General features: G+C 40.1%; 1 long non-coding RNA gene across 1 annotated transcript in view; it reads right to left on the bottom strand.

Moving 5' to 3' along the window:
• Positions 1-3,937: 3,937 nt before the first annotated feature.
• Positions 3,938-18,193, bottom strand: part of LOC103880433 — a 31,640-nt gene continuing 17,384 nt past the window's right edge. Inside the window, exons 2-3 of the long non-coding RNA XR_002519231.2 lie at positions 14,813-14,968; positions 3,938-4,738 (exon numbers count right to left, since the gene is read on the bottom strand). This is a non-coding gene — a long non-coding RNA (uncharacterized LOC103880433). The remainder of the gene's footprint in view (positions 4,739-14,812; positions 14,969-18,193) is intronic.

An 18,193-nucleotide genomic window follows, 5' to 3' on the forward strand; every position in this document is an offset into this window, starting at 1 on the left:
CTGCGTTATATGCCAAAATGTGACAAGCAAATCTATCTTCAAAATATGCTCTACTGATGTATCCATTCATTCAGTTCTTCCTTCAGTTTGGTTGAGCACAAGGAGTTGGAAACGACCTGACTTGCTAAAGGATGTCTGTATGTCCTTAGATGCCTTCCTTTTCATCCCTTCGCCAAGGAACAGTAGGGGTTTTCCACTGCAGGGCAAGGTGCCCTAGTCCACTAAGGGATGGCGGCGGTTTTTCTGTTGTGATTAGGGTAAGAAAGGTCACAGAGGCTGGGTGCGATGACTCACTCCTGTAATCCCAGCACTTTGGGAGGCCAAGGTGGGCAGATCTCAAGATCAGGAGTTCGAGGCCAGCCTGGCCAACATGGTGAAACCCTGTGTCTACTAAAAATACAAAAATTAGCTGGGCATGGTGGCGGGCACTTGTAGTCCCAGCTACTCAGGAGACTGAGGCAGGAGAATCACTTGAACCCGGGAGGCAGAGGTTGCAGTGAGCCAAGATCCAGCCTGGGTGATAGAGCGAGGCTCAGTCCAAAAAAAAAAAAGGGTCACAGAAAGCAAAGGCCAGAGGAGAGGGGGAGCACCAAGGCTAGCCATGAGCTCAGCAGCCTTCTGGGGCAGAGTGTCTGGGGAAAGAGAAGAGGGGAGCTGCGGATGTGGAAATGGATTGCCTTAAATTAATTGTTCCAGGCCGGGCACAGTGGCTCACACCTGTAATCCCAGCACTTTGGGAGGCTGAGGCGGGCGGATCATGAGGTCAGGAGATCGAGACCATCCTGGCTAACATGGTGAAACCCCATCTCTACTAAAAATACAAAAAAAAAATTAGCTGGGCATGGTGGCAGGTGCCTGTAGTCCCAGCTACTCGGGAGGCTGAGGCAGAAGAATAGTGTGAACCCAGGAGGCGGAGCTTGCAGTGAGCTGAGATCCCGCCACTGCACTCCAGCCTGGGTGTCAGAGTGAGACTCCATCTTGAAAAAAAAAAAATTAATTGTTCCTCATACCTCTGGGAAAACATTTATGTAACCAAACAGATGCAAAAATTCTGGTTTCAAGTCCACTGATGTAGGTTTTATCAATGAGAGTGGTGAGAGGACTTGGAGCACAGGACTTGAGGGTGGAGTGGATATGGGGTATAAATGAGATAAAAGGATTCCAAGATGTTACCTAAGTGTAGTACAATAAGAGATCTGTATAAGGGAATTGATGATGCAATAACAAATAAAATTTTAATCTCAGGCTGGGCATGGTGGCTCACGCTGTAATCCCAGCAATTTGGGAGGCCAAGGGGGGTGGATCACCAGAGGTCAGAAGTTCGAGACCAGCTTGTCCAACATGATGAAACTCCATCTCTACTAAAAATGCAAAAAATAATAATAATAATTAGCCAGGCGTGGTGGCAGGTGCCTGTAATCCCAGCTACTCAGGAGCCTGAGCAGGGGAATTGCTGGAACCTAGGAGCCAGAGGTTGCAGTGAGATGAGATCGTGCCATTGCACTCCAGCTTGAGTGAGAGAATGAGACTCCGTCTCAAAAAATAAAAAATAAAATAAAATAATAATCTCAGTGACTTATGAAATAAATGCTTATTGCTTATTTAGGCAAAGCCTCCTGTGAGCTTGGGCTGACTCTGGGGGGTCACTGCAAAAGGGGAAGAGAGAGGTGCTTCCAGCTGAGACTTCCTTGTCCAGTGGTGACCCAGGTCACTTTTGCTTACAGAGTATTGGTCAGAACTAGTCATCTAATCCGAAGCCAGCTACGTAAGGGTCTGGGATGTGGGGGACCACGTGAGCATCTGTGAACACTATGTGTCAGCCACACTAGGTTTTGGTATATAAAACCAGATGAGACCGGGCACAGTGGCTCACACCTGTAATCCCAACACTTTGGGAGGCTAAAGTGGACAGATCACCTGAGGTCAGGGGCTCGAGACCACCCTGGCCAACATGGTGAAACCCTTTCTCCACCAAAAATGCAAAATTAGCCAGGTGTGGTGGCACACCCCTGTAATCCCAGCTACTTGGGAGGCTGAGGCAGGAGAATCCCTTGAAACCGTGAGGCAGAGATTGCAGTGAGCTGAGGTCACACCATTACACTCCAGCCTGGGCAAAAAGAGCCAAACTCCATCTCAAAATTAAAAAATAAATAAAATAAAACCAGATGAATCATGTTTTTGGTTGGGAAGACAGTGTCGTATAGGTTTATTCAAACCAGAGTTTTGAAAAAATGATGATTTTCATCTAGGGAACAAATGGTCCAGACCAGTGGAGAAAAATACAAAAAATAAGGCCAATGGGAAAAGACCTTCCCTACCAAATATCAAAATGTATTAAAAATCTAAAATAGTTTAAATGGGCAAGTTCAAATAAACAAATGAGAAAACCCTTAAATCGACCTTTTGTATGGATGAATTCCTAGTGTATGATGAGAAGCAGCCTCACAGGGCACCTGTGCCTCTGTTTATACCATTACTAAAATAAATTACAGGTGGATTAAATGGAAAACAAAATTATTTGTTGAAAAATGATCCTGATTTAAATAATCACCTATAAGTCTTTCTTTTCTTAAAAGAAAATGTAGGTAATTATTTTTAAATGGGCAAGGAATTCCATAGCATAAAAGCAATGGAAGAAATAAAAGAAATAAAATAAAAGATGAATAATATATCTGAGAAGTAAAACATCTGAGACTTTTAAAAACTGCTAGTTGGTAAACAATATAAATGAATTAAAAGGCAAACAACAAACTCAAAAGGATGATTAAATAACTGCCAAGTAATTAATAACCTTAATTTAAATAACTCTTCCAAACTTGTGATGCCACTCACTTGCCAATTTTCAAAGGCAAAGGATGATTCACACTAAAAATACAAATAAGTAAGGAAGAAGATGGCATGCAATTAAAATGATACTTTTGTCCACCAAATTATCAGCTATGTTAAGGTGTTAGGGGCCAATATTGGCAAGTTTTTAATGACAGCAATAATAATATAGCCTGCTGGAAGAAGTGTGAATTGGTACAACCTCCCTGGAAAGCAATTTGTAATATGTAATCAATACTGAGACTTTAAAATGTCCACACCAATGTTCTGTAACTGGAAGATCCAAGTGCTGTAAGTTTTGCTGTATGTAAATTATGCCTCAATTTAAAAGAGGGAAAATTTTGTAACATTTACATTCCAACTAAAATCATTAAAAACTTCATCCCTTTTAACCTAATCCCTCCACTCCTATGACTTATTCTAAAGAAATAATAAAATACATAGTTGAAATTGGTGCATAAAGATGTTCACTACAGTGTAACTTACAAGAGAAACAGCACCAATATACTCAGAAACAGCACCAATATACTATAAAATGGAAAAGTGAATTTTGAAATATGGTAATTATTTAAAAGGTATTATAAGCATTCATTAAATATCAAATTTTCTAAGAATATTTTAGTAATCTAAAATAAAATAATTATAACACATTTCATAATAATCTAGAATAGAAAAACTTCAGAGGATTTAGTCTGGCCCCATTTTAGATATATCCTTATAGAAATACATATATCCAGGGAAAAAAAATTGATAAACATGTTAAAATGTTAATAGTTTTCTGAGTAATTTTTATCTGCCTTCTTTATCAGCCTTGTCCAATTTTTAATAAGCAGAATGTTACTAATACAAGGCCGGGCGTGGTGGCTCACAGCTGTAATCCCAACACTTTGAGAGGCCAAGGCAAACAGATCACCTGAGGTCAGGAATTCAAGACCAGCCTGGCCAACGTGGGGAAATCATATCTCTACTAAAAATACAAAAATCATCCAGTGTGGTGCTGTGCACCTGTAATCCCAGCTACTTGGGAGACTGAGCAAGGAGAATCACTTGAATCCTAGAGGCAGAGGTTGCAATAACCTGAGATTATGCCATTGCACTCCAACCTGGGCAAGAAGAGCGAAACTCTGTCTCAAAAAAAAAAAATTACTAATATGAATAGAAAAATGATTAAGTTTATATTTTAAGTGTAGTCACAGGAAGAGCTCCTACTCTGAAACCATGGTCCTCAGACCTTTGGAAGAATTTCAACTTTGGCCAAACTCACAAAATCATAAGGAGACTGGGTTTTATCTCCCAAACTCCAATAACCACACATCCAGTATCTGCGAAGTTAGGAACAAGACCACGAGAAAATTAAGGCCATCTCTAAAGTCTCATTATATCCAATTAAAGACATTTAGCTGCAAGTAACAAAAAACCTAGACATCTAGGTTATACACCTTAATATCTCAAGAATTTACCGACAACCCCTCCAGAGCTAATTCAGCAGCTAAACAATGTCAGAGCACGGGTAGAATTCTCTGGAAATCTCTTAAACTTTCTCTTATGCTCCCAAGATGGTTACAATGGCTCCAGACGTCATGGTTCCTTCAAGTTGGGGAGTGGAGCATAGGTACAAGGCACTGTCAGCATAAGTTTCTGCCTTTTCGTTTTGGAAGAAAAACTTTCCCTGAAAAGTTGGATTTCTCCTTCTATCCGTTTATTTCCAGTGAAAAAAGAACTTTTGCCAAGAAAAAATCACATGGCCACAGGACTTGGAACAATCATGTTTCATTCCCTTGAGCTGGACCTCAAATAAAATCAAAGTGTGTTGCCAAGAAGAATGTGGAGATGGTGCTATTTGTAAACAATATTTACAGTGTGTCATATTTGCCTTCTCAGTCTTCTCTTGCAGCCTCAGGTCAGTGGAAGCCTGAAAGACATTGCAAGTCGTTAAAGCAGAGTGGTCACAGACAGAGGTTGAAAAAGATATTACTGCAAGTTAACTGCCCATGATGATGGAGTAATTTCTACCTGATCAAAATGACAAACTTTCTCCTGTAAGACAAACAAAACCCAGCCAGTTTTTCTGTTTTTTTCCTTGCCTATAGTGTTTCAGAAGGTGGGTTGAGTTTCAAGATCCCCCTGCTGTAAAACACACTGGTGATCAGTCATGGTGATAACCACCCCAGAAATTGACCTGTAACACGCAAACCAACATTTTCTGTGTTCTTGCAAATGAAAAAGTTAGTTATGGGAACCATGACAACCAATGGTTACCAGCAAGAAAAGGCTTATTGTAGCTAAGTCTTCCAAATTCAATGATGCTTGGGACCTCCATTATTCCTCTTGTCTTGGTATTTACCACTTTCAGTTAACTTTTCTAATGTCCAGTGTCCTAATACTGTTCCCTGGATCTACTCTTCTGGAAAAGCACCCTATTTAGAAACATCCCCTCATGTTGCTTCAAATATTCCTGTTTTATTTCCTTAATTCCTTGGCTTGTACTGTTCACAGCTAACGGAAGTTGACAAACAAACCCATGGAAAATGTATTCCTACCTAAAATATATCCTGGCAGTGTCTTATCATGAACTTCTTAGTGAGAGTCTACCTTAACCCCTAAGAGTCAATCTAATAGAAAAGTTTTAGGACAAATGCCTTGAAATTTAAAAAGTCTCTAATATTCATGTAAAAAACTGCCCCTACTCTCAATTTGTAAGTTCCACTTGAATTACACCTATAGAGTTACAGACAGACACTACATATTCCAAAACTCATACATAATGTGAACTCAAGTACATGTACAAATGAACTTTTAAAATAATAGCCATCTAAAGATTTTAGTGAAATATGCAATGTTATCACTCACCCCAGTTACCAGCTAGAATAAGTTAGACTCAATGCTCGCATTAACTGATAACACATAATGATACATTTCCAGATCAACGTAGTTTCATGCTCAAAGATTGACAAGGAATGTAATGAAAGAATATTGCCCTGAATATCAGGATTTAGGGCCTAGTCCTCTTTCTTCTGTGAATTCAATTGGATTTCGAGCAAGGCCTTTCCCCCTCTCTGGGCCTTAGTTTCTTGTGGTGTAAAATGATGGATTGGATCAGATAATCTTAGAACCACTTCTTACTGTTAAAAACAAACAAACAAACAAACAAACAAACAAAAAAACCTAAGACTTCTTTCAGTTTCTCCTGCATAAAAATGTTTGCAAACAGAAAAAAAAAATAAAATTGCCCTCCTTTTGTTACAACTTGCTCAGCTTTTCACTCATCTACCTGAAAAAATAATAATATTTGGGATAGCAATGTTTACTGAATATACACTATATGCTAGGCACTAAACAGCCTTTGTGTATTATATACTTTAGTCTTTAAAGTCAGCATTTTTACTCCCATTTTGCAAATAAAGGAGTGAAAAGAGGAAACTTTGATCGCTAAACCCAGCCTCTTAACCATCACACCATCCTGCATCCATGTGAATTTAGTAGCATTCAAGAAGTATTTAAAACAACGTATGAGCTTAATTGTAGGGAAGAATGAGATTCAAGGTTCTCTTTATTTCTGTCTAAAATTAAGCATGCATTTCAGGAAAGTGTTGTTTGTTGTATCTTTTTGGATGCAGTGTTCGGCTCTCCTGGGAAAATGGCATCTTCTTAATAAAGGGACAGATAAGAGAATAATCTGTTAAATGTAATCATAGAAAGACATTTTATGATTGTGCCTGTTATGATTTGGCTTCCCATGCATTGTTGTCATTCAATTCCATAAACATTCCTTTGTTCAGGAGATGACAGCACCTACTCTAAAGGTATTGTTAATATGCTGAGTAAAAACACACTTACCCTTTGCAAGCTATGGTTTTGCTTTGAAATCTCTGTAATTAACACATTCACATTTCAGGCACCGGGTATTATTGAGTTCAAAGAAACAAAGATGTATTTCATTTTTTTTTCTACAGATGATTCATCAGTTCCACTCCTTCCGCCTACAGATGTCTAAACTTCAGTTTTCTGTGAAGCTACAAAGCATGAACTGGCATCTACACATTGAGTTAGAGGACGCCAAGTGTTAAACTGTAATACCGCCAACAGTTCGGTGTCAAGCCTCTTAACCTACTTTCCGGTGTAGGCGTCATTAACAATGCTCTTTGCCCTTGGGCACTAAAAGGAAAAGACTCTGGTAACCCTACACCAGCGGTTCCACTTAAGTAACTACCTGATGCATAGTTATCTTTCCAGGCTATCCGGTGAAGGGAGTGGAAACATTTGCTTCTGGGTCCCTGCCTGGCAAGCTGGTTAACGCTTGTCAAAGAAACAGCTCACTGTTTCCGATGCTCAGTCTCTGACCCGTACTTGAATTTTCACACCCGTGATAACCAGATAATACCCTGGTTTGTGTTTGCTGGGCCACAAGACAGCACAGACATCATTGTGTCCACTTAAAACACATATACACATGAAATAGTGCATTTAAGAGGAAACGCTGACATGCCTTGGCTAACTTTCTAGATGCATCTGCACTAATTTGAAATATCACCCCTCGCAATCTCCAGGTGATGATGAGTTTGGAAACTCTGTCATCAATGTTTTCTTTATTTGTTCAAGTAAATATATTAAGTATTCAAATATTCACTATGGATCTGCTTAAAGAGCTATTGTATACTCTTTTATTAATGTATTAAGATTGCCCCTGGCGATCAACTTGAGTCTTGACCAGTAGGGCTAGCTAATTAGGTTGAATATTCCAGATAAATGAAAGTCCCTGCAGAGAGAGATAATTCAAGCCATTCCCTATTTTATAACGAACACTGTAAAAAGTGATTTCTTCATTAGAAGAAGAAGGGGCGGCTGCAAGGCAGTGGAAGCCTGCAGGAAGTTCTCCTCCAGTTTTGCAAAGGGAATATTTTCAACAGGCATATCCTCAACATTTAAAAATGTCCCTTGGGGACTAAGTAGGCCAACTTTTGGGAGCCAGCAATTTTTCAATTCCAGATCACAAGTGACATTTTACAAGAGGCACAAAAAGAGAAAAAAGAAGAAAGTCTCATCTGCTTGTGTATAAATGAGTTCTGTGTATAATCGCATGCTCATATATAACTCTGACCTGAGCTCTCAGCCAGGAAATATCTGCAGCCACCATTAAACAGGATACGGCCCATCTTGTCCATGGCTCTGCTGGTTCTGAGTGGTACACGGTACATTTTTGTCCCAGAGTGAAAACAGGAAAGTTCACCTTTATTTGCTGGCTTTGAGTTGACTTTGGACGCCTGGTCACACTAGGCTGACAACCTTCTGATGTGTGATACTCTTAGAACTTTTCACAGATCAGGATGCCCTGAACATCTCTGCTTGTGCCACACTTCCATGAATTTTGCTGAAGACAACAATGCTGCACCCTAGCCTTATATATCCCTCTGGGGACATGGTGGGGTGTAGTGATCTACTCTAAGCAGCCAGGTATATCCCAAGAGGCCCTTGTGCACATTTCCAAAGCTTCAAGTTACTTCTCTTCCTCAATGGATAAAAGAACAGTTTTCAGTTCAGTCGATAAGTCTAAGGTAATCAATGTCTCATTCTGAGAGGCAGCATGACAGTCTTTCTGTTATCCATTTTAAGTAAGCTTTTCTTTATGCCCACCCTACATTGCTTGCAGTTAATGTCTCATTAAGCATAGAGCCAGGGAAGTTGGTTGCCCACTGACCATCTTCTGCCACAATAGGAAAGCATGCAGAATCAGAGCACAGATTGCCTTCAGCAAGTTGCAACCATCTTCAAGCCTTAGCATCCACTGCATCAGCCCTGATTCCCTTGCTTAAATTTGAAGAATCTCTGTCATCTGGTCTCAAGATATTTAATCCATGCTATATACCAAGTGATCACTTACATTAAACCCATGGCTGCTCTCCATGCTTTTCTTTTCTTCTTCTACTCTTCTTTTTTTCTTTTTTTTAGAGAGAGACAAGGTTTCACTCTGTCACCCAAGCTAGAGTGCAGTAGGGTGCAATGGTGTAACCACAGCTCACTACAATCTTGAACTCCTGGGCTCAAGCAATCCTCCAGCCTCAGCCTCCCAAGTACCTGAGACTATAATTGTGCACCACCAGCTAATTTTTTTCTTTAGTACAGATGGGAATCTCGCTATGTTGCCCAGGCTCATCTTGAACTCCTGGGCTCAAGTGACCCTTTTGCCTTGTCTTCCCAAAGTGCTGGGATTCCAGGTGTGAGCCACTATGCTGGGCCTCTGCTTTTCTTAATATCCTACACTTGTCATAACTATTTCTACCTCCATTACTTTCCTCTCACACTGCTTCTGGTCCTTGCTGTCAAGTGACTTCACGCTCATATCCGCTGATAATTACATTTTATTGCATGCTGGATATGTGCCAAGTACGATTCTAGTCCCTTTGCATATGGTATAATGCCTTACCCTTATAATGCCCAAGAAAGATAAGTATTTTTATCCCTCTTACACCAAACAAGAGACTGAGGCTCAGAGAGTGCTGTGGATGCTGAGGTGCCACCCCAAGCACTACTCCCTTTTCAGGACCAAGACACTCATTTTCTCATATTCCTTGCTGCTGCGGGTGTTGGCTGCAAACAGCTCACACTTTCAACCCTCCCCAGGAATTAAAGGGAAGGGCTTTTCCCTTTTCAGTGATAGCCCAAATCTTATGACTCACTGGTGCAGGGCTATGAAGGTTCAGCCCTCTTGCCTAGTTCAGGACATTGGTGAAAAACCATGACAGCTCGAGAGCTCCCCGTGGATCAACTAAGGACTCAAGCATCACCTCATTGAGGTTCAGCTTCTCTTTCTGCCCAGTGATGCTTCACTCTCCCCTCATAGACATTGCTCCTGAGAGCACTTCTAGTAAGTTCCCCCGATACAGCTCCCACACACAGATTTCAAAACCTCAGAGTCTATTTCCTGGAGAAACCAACTTGAGAAGGAAGATGGCTTTATTTGCCCAAAATAAGGAACAAGTCTGTAGTGGAGCTGGGGCTTGAGTGCATCTGTAGCCAGTTCAAAGACTGTGGTATTTTCTCTTTACTGCTCTTCTTCCATCCAAAGCTCACCCCTCTTTTCCATCTCAGACAGGTGTGTTTTGTTTGTTTCATGTCACTCTAAAAACAGATGGTCAGCATTTAAAAAACAGCAGATTTCAGCTGGGCATAGTGGCTTGTGCCCGTAATCCTAAGACTTTGGGAGGCTGAGGTGGGTGGAATGCTTGAGGCCAGGAGTTTGAGACCAGCCTGGGCAACTTTGCAAGAACCTGTCTCTATAAAAAATACAAAAATTAGCCGGGCATGGTGGCGTGCACCTATAGTCCCAGCTACTTGGGAGGTTGAGGTGGAAGGATCGTTTGAGCCCAGGAGGTCAAAGGCTGCAGTGAGCTGTAATGAAGCCACTACACTCCAGCAACCTGGGCAACAGAGTGAGACCTTGTCTCAAAAGAAAATAAATACTAAAAGTTTTAAAAAATAAAGAGAAATGTGCAGATTTCACAAAAAAATACAGACTTCCTACTTCATTTTGAAAATCAGAATAGCCAGTCTCACTAGTTCTCCTCTGTCACACGAGCACAGTGGCTGCAGTGGGAGAGCGGTGGGCACTTTAGACACTTGGCATTTGCTGCTGCATGCGCCATCCCTGGGCAATCCCTGCCACGGAGCCTAGGGACAATTGCCATTGATCATGTTGCTAGTCTGTTTTTCTTTTTTTTTTTTTTTAATGAACAGTTCTCTATATTCATGTATCTACCAAAAAATGGAAAAATTAAAGAGACCTAAAAGAACAAATATTTCAAGAAAAAAATGGGGAAAAGTTCTTGGGGATGGGGGAGAATGAAGCTTGATTTTACCTATTAATGTATAACAGAGTGGATGAATTACAAAAATACATCATACGTTAGCCACTTCCCTATTTTATGCTGTCTTCTTGGCACCCATGGAAATTAAAGTTTTGGATTCTTGATCTATGGGCAAAATCAAGGAATGATATTCCTCATCAGATGTTGTTTGCAGTCTAGCAGAAACAACCCCAGATTCCCAGAATGAAGGGCAAAGAACACAAGGGAGGGAGAGAGGGGTTTTGTCCATTTCTGCCATGAAATGATCCTAAGGACAAATCTTGAAACCTGCTAAAGTTCATGTGCTTCTGTTAAACGAGTGCTACGTTGGATAATCTCAAAGGTTCAGTCCAGGTGTAAAATGCTATGACCTAATATTCGTTTGCTGGTTGCTTCATATGATTAAGTTTACCAGAGTCATAAACATATGTGGGCATAGTTGATATCAGATTTATTGATTAAATGATTGTTTTCCAGAGCTCAAAGTTAGAACGTTGTTCACAGAAAGGAAAACTAATACACACCACAGATGTCTATATAACAAGGAGGCAAAAAAAAAAAAAAAAAAAAGCTATGCTAGAAATAGCCGGAGCTGCATACAGCCTGAAAGAAAATTAACCACAGGTCACAAATGGAAACTGTCGTAACAATTCTGGGGGAAAAAAGTCAAAATGAGTTTCCTCCAGCTCTAGTTTCTCATGAACAGAAGAGCCCCTTGGACATCGTCTGGGGGGAATTGAAACTCACTACTCTGGAAAACCGATTCATCAGGAGAGAAAGTCACAGCTTTCGACTTGAGATATCCCTCCCACCTTCTGCTCCCTACTCTGTTTCGGAAACTTTTTCCAGAAAGGGTTGGAGGATGTCTAAGATTGATATGAATCACCCAGAGTTGGATAAGCTTCCAGTCCTTCTTCAATCCCTTGCAAATTTCCTGGCATCGTTGTTTTAAAAGATTGTTCCTGAATTATTTCTTCAATCGCCTTCTTGGTTTAGATTTATGCCACACTGCACCCTTTGTGGTATGTTCCTCAAAAACTCCAATCACCTGACAGCCTCGGTCAGTAATTTCCCTGAAGCCTTGAAGAAGTGTGGACAGGTGCCATATTGCGCCACAGAGCCTTTTGCCATCCTGCTGCCCTCCTATACCTTTTGGGTGTCAGCACATTCCAAAAGCCTATGTTCTCACCCATGTCCTTCTCTGGCACGCATCCGAGAAGAGTAGCTCGGACCCATCGCTTTAATCGCTTCTCTCTGGGGAATGAACCATCCAAGTTGATCTGCCTGGAATTCCCAAGTGCCTTGAGTTCTAATGCACAAAAATGTGTCCATCCTGCTGCACTTAAATATTGTTGCAGGTCTTCCCAAGTACCTAGCACCCCAAATATGGCACCTACATATCTTTTCTGCCTGACACTTGCATTTGATTCTTAGTCTAGAATAGTAAAGCTGAATGAAATTATTAATGATTACTTAGTTGAACTTGCTTATTTCATAGCTAGGGAAACTGAGGGCCAACACAAATTCAGTTCCTCTCTCTAGTTCTTAAAGTTCAGCTACGTCAATCAGTAATTAACTTTTTTAAAAGCTCCTTGCTCCACATGGAGAATTATTGGCTTTGCTTATCTCCCAAACCACATGTACTCCGTGGTATGGGTGATAGAAAGAATTTCTCAAGACAATTTTAACCATACTTCATTTTTGCCCTATGCTTTTTGATATTAGAGCTTAACGCCCATATAATGTGGAACTCCACTCTATATAATATGTACTATGGGGAACACCTTGAAGGGGTAACCAATGTGCCTGGGGACCAGTAAGTACAAAGCAAAGAGGTTTAATACATGGCAGAAAATTCGTAGAGCTCTAGGGTCTTTAGCATGGATGCATCATGGGGCAGGGGGTTTGTGCGGTGTGGGAGGTGGACAGATAGGAGCTGGTGCTGCCTTGCATGGCAGGAAGGAATTTTAAATTTTGGTCCTGTCGGTGATGGACAGTCACTGAGGAGGTCTAGGGAGAGGGCAACTTGGTAAATTTTTGCTTTTTACTTCCACAGGAAGGTGGAAGACCACTTGCAGAGGGATAATACTGGAATACTGGAAGTCAGGAAGACATTGATGAGATCCTTGCAATGATCCATGTGAGAGAGGATGTCAGGGTAGTGGCTGGAGAAGGAAGATGAGGGAATAGATGGGGACCTGTTTAGGGAACAGAATTGGCAGGATTTGAGGAGCAACGGGGCACGGCCAGTGATTAACAAAAACTAGGGTAGTTAAAATATCTGTGTCCTAAAAAGTCACTTAGTTGGTAATCATCGTTCAAATTATACTAGCTTGAGTACCATTTTAATATTTAGACTCCAAATTAAAGTAATAGTTCCATGCTTTTTGCTCCAAATGCTACACTACACCTTGGCCAAATTTAAACACAAATTAGTAGATGGTGCTTCCATTAATTCTTTAGTCCGCAACTTAATCACACATAAAATTTTCCAATGGCTTCAAAATCCAAGAGTAAGTAAGGTCTAAGCCTTTTAGAGAGTTAATTTTACTGCTGTTTCCTCTTGTTCATGAGGCTAATTTTAAACATAGCCTTTGGATATGCTGTAAGTTGGTAATAATGCCACAAAAATATTTAGACCAATTGCTTGAGAATAAGAGTCAACAAATAACAACATGCTTGTTTCTGATTTGAGTGAATATCAGTCAATGTTTTTGACAAACTAAATAGTACATTGAGGTTGCAAAATTCAAAGGCCTATGCAGTCCAGACCAATAACATATAAAGTGGAAAAGTTTAAGTAAGTTCACATTGTGCATTTGTGTAGTGAGGATTACAGGAAAATAAAGGACCTATGCCCTGTCTAAAAAAAAAAGTTCCTACCATTCTCTAGCCTTTCATTACTATGTAGAAAGGCTGGTCCAAGGCTACTAGATATTCCAGGGGATTTTTAAAGAATAGGTGACTATCTGGCTAATAAAAAAAACAAATCTGGTCCAAACAAACCATGTTTGTGGACATAGCCCATGAACCACCAGTATGTAGACCCTTGCTATTCAAAGGATCTATAAAAATAAATTCAGTAGAAAATGCTTTTCAGGTAAGAAAAAATGTTTCATTCCAACTCCAGGAGGGATTAAAAATGCTTCAGGCAAATAAGCTAAATGACAATAAAATGTATTTACTGCTATAGTGGCTGGCTTACCAGGGACTATATAATCTAGGGACCAGCAACATCAGCATCGCCTGGGAACTTGCTAGAAATGCGAAATCTGAAGCCTCATCCTAGACTTGCTTAATCAGAACCTACATTTTTAACAAGGTCCCTGGTGACTGATATCCATGCTAGAGTCTGAGCAGTGTCGGCTTGAATAAGCTCATGCACAGAGCCTAGATTGCATACTTTCTTCCTCTATATCCCAGAGCAGACAGGCAGAATAATTTTCTGTTACCAAAGCAGAGCATGGGTTGTTTTTTGGAGAAGAGGGAGGTAGTATCCTGCTCCAACAGAGCCCCGTTTGAGTTGACTCAAGGGAGCCACAAAATGTCTTCTGAAGTCCACAGGTCCATGGGTAGCATAATAAACGTGTCTTATGTAGGGACGGAACTAGGTTGAGGCCAGTAAGATACTTGCCCAAGGTGCAAATTTTACAGAGGTACCAAAATACCTAGTAATCAAGATCAATAATACTTTAATGCAATAATTTTTTAATTAAAATTAATGCAAAGAAACCCAATACACAAAATATCATAATTTTCCAACTCGCCTCATCCTAGTTCCAGCTCAGCTTCTGTTCATGCCAATTTAAGTATTTCTGTAATCCATTGTCTCCTGCTATTCATACTTGTCCCTCAAAAGCCACAGAACAAGAAGTAAAATTTCAAAGCTATAAAAATAAATTTAACAAAAAATGCTTTTCAAGTTGGAAAAAATGTTTCATGCCAACTCTAGGAGGGTTCAAGATGCTTCAGTCCAACAGGCTAAAAGACAATAAAATGTATTTACTACTATAATTTCTGGTTTTGCAGGGAGCCAGCCCGTCTCCATGTTTTGTCCCTATGATCTGCCTAAGGGACAGATAGTAAGGAACATTATCCAAACGCCAAACCAAAAGTCGGAGTTACCATTAAGGAACGAAACACACCTTTACTGTGCTTGATATTCCAGTGACTTCGGGGGATGAGAGAGGTTTGAAATGGGGCTTTGGCAAGCCAGCTGAGATGAAAATAGCTGGGAAGCTGCCGCTCTGTGTCTCTTTTACACATAAACTTCCCTTTCAGGGCCAGAACCTGGAAGTGCCCTAGGGTACAGGAAAGAAGAAACTCAGTTGAGAATGAATGAATCACCGTTAGGCGTGTTTCAGTTCCTGTCTGGGGAGTACCAGCTGCAGATACCAAGAAAGTACTAACTTTTCTTGCCGACTCTGTGCAGGCTGGAACGGAGAAGGAAGAGCTGACAAAGTGTGCCCTGAACTGCAGCTCTGGGGAGGCAATGCCTTGATATCCCCACGGCATTTATGTCTGCATCATTTACGCAGAACATTTCTAGATTCTTCCGTTGCTAATTGGCTTCATGAGGGAGCAAATGAGGTGGTCAGATGAAACAGACGAGCTTTGTAGCAAAATAGATGCGATATCAGAATCTATCTCAACCATTCACCTGAGTGTCTGCACTATCCCAGGCATCAATGCCTTCATCCTTGCAGGACTGGTATGAGATCATGCTTATGAAATGCTTTAATCTGTGACCTAGGAGAGAACTTGAAACCCAAGAGGCAAAAAGCATCCTTTTCAACCAACCTGTGAGATTTCCAACTGACAGGAGCCCTCTATGTTATTCCTGGTACTTACCAGTAACTTACATTGGCATAGTGCATTTAAAGTTTCAAAGCACTTTCCCTTAAAATCATTATACTGTGTCATTCCAACATTCCAATAAGTTAGGCAGGGCAAGAATTATTATTACCGTTTTTAAATGTGAAAACGTAGCAACTATTAGAAACAGGACTCTGGCTGAGTCCAACTAATGTTTCAAATCTTTTGCCCCCTGTGTTTTGCAAATATTTAAACAACAAATATTTGTTGAGTATAGACTTCAGGGACCCAGATGAAAAGCTCAAAATACTGATGACCTCATTCTAGATCCCAAAACTTCATTTTGTTGTGTTTTTTCTTCTGATGACAGGTTATTAAGGTGCTCAAGGTGACAGGACTTGTCTTTATAGATCCTGAAATCTCACCCACTATCAAGAAGTGTGCTAACATAGTAGTAACCAGGGTTTGCCTTCTGGCTGATATTGTAAAAATAATAATTGATCTATGGCTATTAGATGTTTGCATGCATTAGACGTTTGCTCATGTTTTCATGAATAAAATGAAACGGAGAATGGGCTTATTTTCATGTCAATTGTAATCTTGTGTTAACACCCAACCCAAAACACATGACTTTCTATAGCCACCACCACTGTAGTCCATTTGCGGGGCGTCTGTCCTGAGTTGGCCAGGATCACCTCCCTTCTGCCTGGGCAGTCGGAGCTTTGGGAGTTCATCTTTCACAAACACTTTAGAAATACTGAAGCCATTCTATGGGTCGGTGCTGAATTTAAGGAGCTACATATCAACTTGAATCAGACTGATTACAACTCCTCTGAACCTAATTGGCAAAACCTAACTGCATTCATGTTTTATTAAAAGCAACTTTCATTACACAGGCGGTGCTGTCAGAAAAATAAATTACATCTGCAAGTACTTAGGTATAAAATTTTGCAGATAACTTCCAGTTGTCGGTAATTTTATATTAGAAACTGTTTTTCCAATACATGCTAAAACTTTGTTCATCAGTATTAAACACACTTTACCTACCACTCTTGGAATATTTATGGGACTTGTAATATAACCTTTTTTTTTTTCTTCTTTAGAGATTTAGTAAACTGTTTGCTGCCAACTTTAATTTTGGCAGCCTCCCTAGGCCCTTTGGAAACTATAGATTGGTTTGCGTTTTACATTCCACTGCTTACCATTCCCCCTCCTACAATAGATTCTGATCCATTAAAAAAAAAAAAAAAAAAGTGGTAAGTGTTGACTGCAAAACACTTGCAAATACAACAAATGACTCATATAAACTTAGAGATGGGGAAAATTATAAAGAAGACCTAATTCACTCTCTACCACTGAATAAAATGTTTATATCCCTGCTTTAGGAAGTTTTTGTTGACTGTCCCTATAGGAGTCCCCCAAAATTCTGTTTTCCTGGTTGTACCCTTAATTTACAACAATGCAGTCAGGTTATATTTGTCACCACAACCAGATTCCAAAATAGACCTTTGTATTACTTCAGGATGCTTTTGCTAGCAACAAACATTGACTAGTAGTAGCTTAAGAAAGCAAAACTTTTGGCCAGGGGCAGTGGCTCCCACTTGTAATCCTTGTTCTTTGGGAGGTCGAGATGGGAGAATCACTTAAGGCCAGGAGTTTGAGACAAGCTTGGGCAACATAGCAAGACCTCGTCTCTACAAACAAACAAACAAACAAAAAAGAAAAGAAAAGAAAAAAATGTAAGTAGCCAGGCATGGTGGCGTGTGCCTCTAGTCCTAGCTACTAAGAAGGCTGAGGTGAGAGGATTGCTTGAATCCAGGAGTTCAAGGCTGAAGTGACATGATTAAGTCAGTGCACTTCAACCTGGGTAACAGAGCAAGACCTTGTGTCTAAAATAAATAAGTAAATAATTTTTTTAAATAAATTGAAAACAAAATTTTTTATTTTGAAATGATTTAAGCTAACAGAGCACTGCTAGCATTGTACAGAGAATCCCATATACCATTTATCTGGCATCTTGTAACATTAACATCTTACATAACCAAGATCCATTTGTCAAATATGAGAAATTGACATAAGTACAATACTATTAACTATTTGGAGTTTTTTTTCCAGATTTTCCTCCCATGTCATTTTCTGTTCCAGGATTCAGTTCAAGATCCTACATTGCACTTCATTTTCCTCATTTTCTTTTCCAATCTGTTATGGCAACTTAGTATTTCCTTGTTTTTTATGACCTGGAAACTTTTGAAGAGTACTGGCCAATTGCTTTGTATAATGGTCCCTAATTTGAGGCTATATAGTCTTCTTCCATGACTAGACTAGGGTTATCCTTAATGGGAAGAATGCCATCAAGGCAAAGTGCTCTATACCTGCAGGCATGTGATGACGTCTCATCACTGGTGATGTTAATCTGGATCACTTGGATTAGGTAGTGACTGCCAGCTTGCTCCACTGTAAAATTGCTGTTTTCTCTTTGCAATTAATACATTTTTGTGGGGAGAGATATTTAATGAGAAATATCCCACTTCTCATTAAACTTTTGCTCACTAATTTTAACATCCATCAGCGGATCTTGCAGTAATTATCACTGAGGTATTCTGATGGTGATTTTCTTTTTCTTGCTTCTGTCTGTCTATTAATTGGAATTTTTCTCACTAATTTTAACATCCATCAGCGGATCTTACTTGCAGTAATTATCACTGAGGTAT

This window comes from Papio anubis, chromosome 18 (assembly GCF_008728515.1).
Source record: "Papio anubis isolate 15944 chromosome 18, Panubis1.0, whole genome shotgun sequence".
NCBI lineage: Eukaryota > Metazoa > Chordata > Mammalia > Primates > Cercopithecidae > Papio > Papio anubis.